The 6210-nt window shown below is 41.1% G+C and overlaps 1 protein-coding gene across 5 annotated transcripts in view; it reads left to right on the top strand.

Moving 5' to 3' along the window:
• Window positions 1-6210, top strand: part of ATF7IP (activating transcription factor 7 interacting protein) — a 101594-nt gene that overhangs the window by 15577 nt on the left and 79807 nt on the right. The window contains exon 1 of one of the 5 annotated variants that reach the window (XM_054199163.1): window positions 1608-1723. The exons of 3 other annotated variants lie outside the window; for them this stretch is intronic. The gene's annotated coding sequence lies outside the window, so the exon portion shown is untranslated. Of the gene's footprint in view, window positions 1-1607; window positions 1724-1773; window positions 2255-6210 lie in introns of those variants that run through there. One more of the 5 variants, XM_054199145.1, reaches the window with a different exon arrangement.

Here is a 6210-nt window from a genome sequence, read left to right as displayed (position 1 = left end):
TCATTCTGCAAATGACAACAGCATCGCTGAAAGATGTATTCTGCACAGCACTTAAACGTGCTAACGTACACAAATCTGTCTGAAAGATAAAGGACACACGTGCCATAAAAGAAGCGCAAACTAGATCACTTATACAGTTAATGGCTGTCATTTTAATGTGACAGGCATTCTGGAAAAATTATTATTTTTCCCTTACACATCACTTTAGGCTTTTGGATGCAACAGCTGAGCATGAATTGTAACAACCAGTGAAGAGTAATTTGCATTACTAAATACTTTTCAGACACAAAATTGGTATCTTTTTGGCATTACAGATGAGCAAATTGTGTTACGCTCAAATAACCTAGAACCAGCCATACAGCAAATTACGCTCACAGTGGAAAAGGGGAAACATAAAGTAATTTGACTATATATAGCCTTGACACTGATGGCATTCTAAAGAGGAACAACGCAGAGAACTAGAAGAGGCCCATGGTGCAAAGCAGGCTCTTCTGATCAGGAGGCGCTCTGCCTTTGCCCTGCTGGAACCGAGAAGCATCATTGCTGCCTCCATTTTCCTTCTCCACGAAACGGTGCCAGGCTGCAACTACAGCAGTGTTGCTGGATGTGTGGCTAGCCAGACATTACCGTGGGTTTAACTTTATTTTATCTAGGATTTCAGAAATTCGTTTTTATAGTCAGTATAATAAATGGTATGTTTTATTTGCATTGAGTTGGTTGATGCTCTAAGAGTTTCTTATAAGGCAGCAAATGAGAGGGAAAAGGTATTGGCGAATGATTAGGTGCACACTTAACAGTAAGCAAAGCCTGTCTTTCCTTCCCCCCCCCCCAAAAAAAAAGTACAGTGACTTTTAGAATACGCATTTGTAAAATATAATTCATTTATTAATTTAATTGGGCTTTGACTGGAAGGAAAAAGGTAAGGATTAAGAAATTAACTATTTGAGCTCAGAGGGAGGCTGAAAGCTCAGCTTCTGCCTCTACCTGTCACTGTACCTTTTAGGTACTTGAAAAGGTAAGTGTCCCTAGCTCTGCATGCGGAGTCTTTTTTTTTTTTTTTTTTCATCTAATGATGAAAAATTAAGCGTGAAGTGGAATCGGCAAATTAAATGGCCAGCCATGTTACCTGTCAGCATTAGCTTAAAAATGGAACTCCCCTACTTAGAGCTGATACTTATTTGTCATTGCTAGGCTGCAAAATATTGGAAATCCCAGTTTAAGAAAAGCTGGTCGCTGAGCGTATCCATGTGTTGGATGTTATTTACTACGGAGCGCTCGCCAGAACCGCTGTGAGCAGCGCAGCCTATGGCGTCCTACAAGGAACAGCCTTCGAGGTGGAATCCCTTGTGCGGAGGCTGCCGTCGGCTTCCGCTTGTGTAAACAGCCAGAGCAGCGCTTGGCTTCTGACGCGGCTCTGGATCATTAGTAAGCAAATAACGAGACGAGCCGTTCTAGAACCCGCCGTGGTCCCTGGGGGCGGGGGGGGGCGTTGCTCAGCGATGCCCCGCTCCAGCTCGCCCCTGAAGGAGGCCCCTGTATGTAAATTTTTACTGGCGCCGGCGAGCGGTAACTGCAGCCTGGCCGCGTGCCGGCCGCAGCTAACATGTGTCATGGACTTCTCCCCTGCGCGGATTGCAGGAGCACTCGGGTTTCCGGACCGAAAGAGCCGGACTGATGAATGCGAAAAGATGTTCAGAGGAACCTAGGTGTAGTTAGATTGCTAGTAAGTGAAACTACTGAGGAAATTTCAGCTTTCTTCTTTTTTTTTTTTTTTTTTTTTTTTTTTAGCGTGCTGTCTTGCGCTGTGCTGTAATAAATTTCTGCTTGTTGGTACTACCGTGTGGTATGTGGGAGGTACTTCACTGCACATAGTTGCTGCAGTGCTAATAGTTGGCGGCACAGAAGGCAGCACAAAGAGCCCGGCTGGAGGCACTTGCAGTTGCAAGGTTGCCTCGGAGGCTGTGGCAGGGTCGGTTGCGCTCCCCACACCTTCAGCCGCTTGCCTGGAGCAGTAGGAGTTCCAGCAGGCTTTGACGCACAGATGTAGGCTGGGAGCTGAGAGGTACCACTGCATAGATCAGGCCGGCTTAAAAAGGGTAGTACTCGTGCTGCTATGTAAACAAAACAAGATCTTAGTGTCAAGATGGCCGACCTGGAAGTCTACTTGTAGCTGGTGATACTTATGCAAATGAGCTAATGTCAGTGGTCTACTCAGAGGAGGAAGCACATTTTGCACGTGCCACCGCCTCGCCAGGTAAGAGGAGCAACTGGGTTTCTGCATTAATCTTTTAGAGGCCTTTGAAGTTATTTTTTCCACTTAGGTTGCCCATCCCCCACTTTGGCATAGTGCCACGGATTAAATTTAAATATAAGAGGCGTTTTCTGGGAAGCCCGGAAGTCATCTGTTCTTGCTGTAATTATTTTGGGGTTGCTGTTGTGAAGGGGAATTAGCAATTATTGTCTAATGTTTGCTTAAGTAAAACTGAAGACTTGAAAAAAAAAATCAGAAATTTGAGTATGTAGTTTTTGCTGCTAATGTTGCTGGTTTTGTTTGGTTCAAACCTTTACTGTTTTGCTGCTGTGTTATTTTTGTCTCCGTGGTGACACCAGTTGATGCATGTGGAGGTTTAGCAATACTGTGAGCTTAACCCTGAAAAGGGTGCAGAATTAAGGAATCCACAGTGGTGGGGTTTTGGCTCCTTGGTATTACAAAGAAACTTCATTATCCTGGTTGTAGTTTCAATTATCTTCTTTTTGAGATGGCAAAGCTGTTAAAAGTACTGGACACTGAACTGTTACGCATGTGTCCTTTAGCATAAATGCACGTTCTCAAGTGCAAATTTTAAAAAGGTGGATTTGTAAATAGGGAAACGGATCAGAACATGATACTTATCTGCTCTCCCCCCTCAGAAGCCAAGAAGCTTGACTTAGAGGAGAAAACTTTAGGAAAATGACGGTATTGCTAATTACATAACATACTGTATTGTGGTTATGCATGCAGTGCATGGAATTACTGCATGGAGTAGATGTGCTAGTTCTGCACAAATTTATTTGCATTGTTTTTATTTTACAAGTCAAAAAAGTTGTGACAGGGTGGGAGACTGGAAAGAAGAGATGATAAAAGAAAATGGCTGGATGGGGGAAGTGTCTTCGCTAGAGAAAAAGAGATAATTGGAGATGCATGAACAGGCCAAGGAAAACATGGTTGCTTTAAGGTAGACGGCAGCTCAAGATAGGAATGTGGAACTGGCAGTAGATGGGCCTCGTCCAGTTGAAGGAAAAATGAGATTAATTGAAGAGAATAAAACTAAAAAGGTGGAAGGGCAAAGTAGGCAGGTAGATTATTTGAGTTTAAAATGGCAGTGATAGGGACTAAAAGTATTGGAGCCATTCTGAAACAGACTGTGGGAATTAAGGCCAGTAAATGTGCTGCGAAGGAGAACTATGACTGGTTGATATTGAGGAGGGGGGAATTTAATGATCATAGGGAAAGGTAATACTTCTGCATTGATATGGCGGAGTAAAATGGTGCATGCCGACTGCTTGGGCCAAGTGAATCTTTTTTGTAGGTATCTCATTTGTTTTGAAACCATTGATAACTTAAGATTTGATACAGGAGACAGTTTTTTTCATCAGTTACAAGTCTGGTTATATGCATGTCCAGATTAAAAACAAAACCAAAATGGTGTGTGTGAGAAAGTATGTAAATAGGTATGTGGTAGATTTTGCCAAGTAAATTACATTAGAAATTGCAGTTAACAACTATAAAGGTTGCCCATAAAGGGCAAATTATGTTAAAATCAGTCTTGCTTTCATTGTAAAGTGAAGGAAGCAATTCGGGGCCACTCCCTCCTTTTCTGTAAAGTGTAAGTGCAAGGGTGGCCGAGGAGAAATGGCATTGAGTGTGGTGTGGAAAACGTAGAAGACTGATTAAAAGTTACAAACGTTTCTAATGGAAAACCATGACTGGTAAAGCAAAGGATAACAAAGGTGAGATTGTTAGAAACTGAGAAATAATTCTAACAGTAACATAGGTGACGATAACATGATTTGCAGTGAAAGAGAAAAAGCAGAAGATTACAGTAAATATTTCTTTGGGTTTTTTAGATAGAAATGAGATTACATTACAATATTTCACAGGCGACTTAAATACTTAAAGTCTAGAAGTTACAAGGAGGACACTAAAGAGTCCATGATAGACATTTCTTAACAAAGGCTGTAAGCAGGTCTTTGTAATCTGCACCCAGGAGTTCTAAAAGAATTGGCTGAGAATATTTTTTTTCTGAGGTGTCCCTCCCAGTAACACAAAACACAATGGAAATTCCAGAAGACCTTGAAGGCTTCTTATTTAAAAAGGTCAAGCAGGATGACCTAAATAACTATTTAGCCTCACATCAACGCTGGGGAAAAATAATGGAGGGACAGCTGAGGGGTTCAGTAAACGCAAAAGAATATTATTAGAATTAATGCTGAGGTGGTTTGATTGGAAAAAAAAAAAATTTTTATTTAAAAAAGTAACCTAACATAATTTGTTTTAGAAAAAGGTTCCTTGGTGTAAATATCCAACACGTATAATGCAATTATGCCTTGATACAGTCTTTTTCTTAAAAAAACAAACAACTCTTTTTTTTTTTTTTTTTTTTTTCTCTCCCCACCCCTCCTTTTTAAAGCTTTTGAAGGGGAGAGGGATAGGAAGCATGTTCCAAGTAAAGTTTGTTTTCAGTTGGTGTTGTAAAGCAGTTACTGTTGTTAACTTGTAAAGCATGGAAAGGTTGACTCTTGCCATCATCTGGATCATTTGCTTAGCAGGACTCACTCAAACAGTCTCCTGTTGCACAGCAAAATCTGAAGTTGTACATTTAGAAACCATCCGTTATAGAACATACTTGCTTAACAGGAAACCCTACCCTGGAATAAAGCAGGGATCATAGAGACCAAAAAAGTGACCTAAAGTTGCAAATAGAAAGTTAATGTGGAAGGGCTGAAATTCTGTTGAATACAGAGAATGAGTAAGGAAGTCATACGCTTTATTAGTCTGCCTTGGTTATACTGGTGATGTGAATTCTGCATCAATACAGGTTTGAGTCCTGTTGTCCATGGGTTTGGGGTGTTTTTTAGGAAATTAGGAAGGATCCTGTGAAAAGGCACAAAAATTACTCTGTCTTAAGGACACAAAATCATAAAATACTTTAAAAGTTAAACCAATAGTGTAGGTTGGAAGGAACCTCTGGAGGTCATCTAGTTTGACATCTTCAAAAAAGGCTAACTTTGAAATTAGACCCATTTGCTCCAGTGTCTGTCAGGGTGAGGTTTTAAAATTGGCAAAGGTGGAGGTTCCATAGCCACCTGTACAAGCTGCTTCAGTGTTTGACCACCCTTGTGGTGAAGAACTGTTCTCTGTATCTGTCTGGAATTTCCCTTGGTGCAAGCTGTACATGTTTCCTCTTGTCAGTGTGCTGTGCATTTCTGAAAACCATCTGGCTTTGTCTTATCTGCGAATGCCGATTAGGTTGTTGAAGAGAGTAATTTGTTCTCCTCCTTTAGCTATCTTATTCTTCACGCTACACAAATTCAGCTCACTAGTCTCATCTCATCTGTCATGTTGTCCAGCCCTCAGCCATCTTCATGGCTCCACCGGACTTGCTTATCAATATCTCTTTGCATTTGGGGTCCCAAAAGCAGATGTACCATATTTCAGATGAGCTTCACAGGTGCCAAGCAGAGTGTAATAATAATTTCCTTTGATCTGCAGGCTATGTTTTTACTTTTGCATCCCAGTCTTGAGTTTTAAAAGAAAGAATTCGTATAAAGCAGTAATTCCACTGAATATGTTCCTTTGGAAAGCAAGAATTACTACTAAAATAGGCTTTCCAGTCCAGAGGGGGGGAGGAGGAAGTAATGGGAAGCTGGAGGTAGACCAAATAATACTTAAAAAGGGTACCTTTTTTTTTTTAATTATGCCGTGAGTGAGTAAAGGAAGCAGTGAATTTTCTTTCTTTGTGTTTGTGTTTTGTCTCTTTCCAGAAAGACATCTAATCTTGATTTGAAGAGAGGCTTAAAAGAATGGCCAACCTATGGCACTTAGACGGCATATGGATTTGGAACAGCTGACATGTGACTTGCCCGCTATGCCAGCTCTGCAGCTGGGTTACATGGCATAATGTTGGCATGAAGTCTTCTATGAAATCTAAATTTCTGGTTGTTGCATAC

Source organism: Rissa tridactyla, chromosome 1 (genome assembly GCF_028500815.1).
Source record: "Rissa tridactyla isolate bRisTri1 chromosome 1, bRisTri1.patW.cur.20221130, whole genome shotgun sequence".
NCBI lineage: Eukaryota > Metazoa > Chordata > Aves > Charadriiformes > Laridae > Rissa > Rissa tridactyla.
Note: the sequence above shows the minus strand (reverse complement) of the source record. Positions and strands in the feature narration are given on the sequence as shown.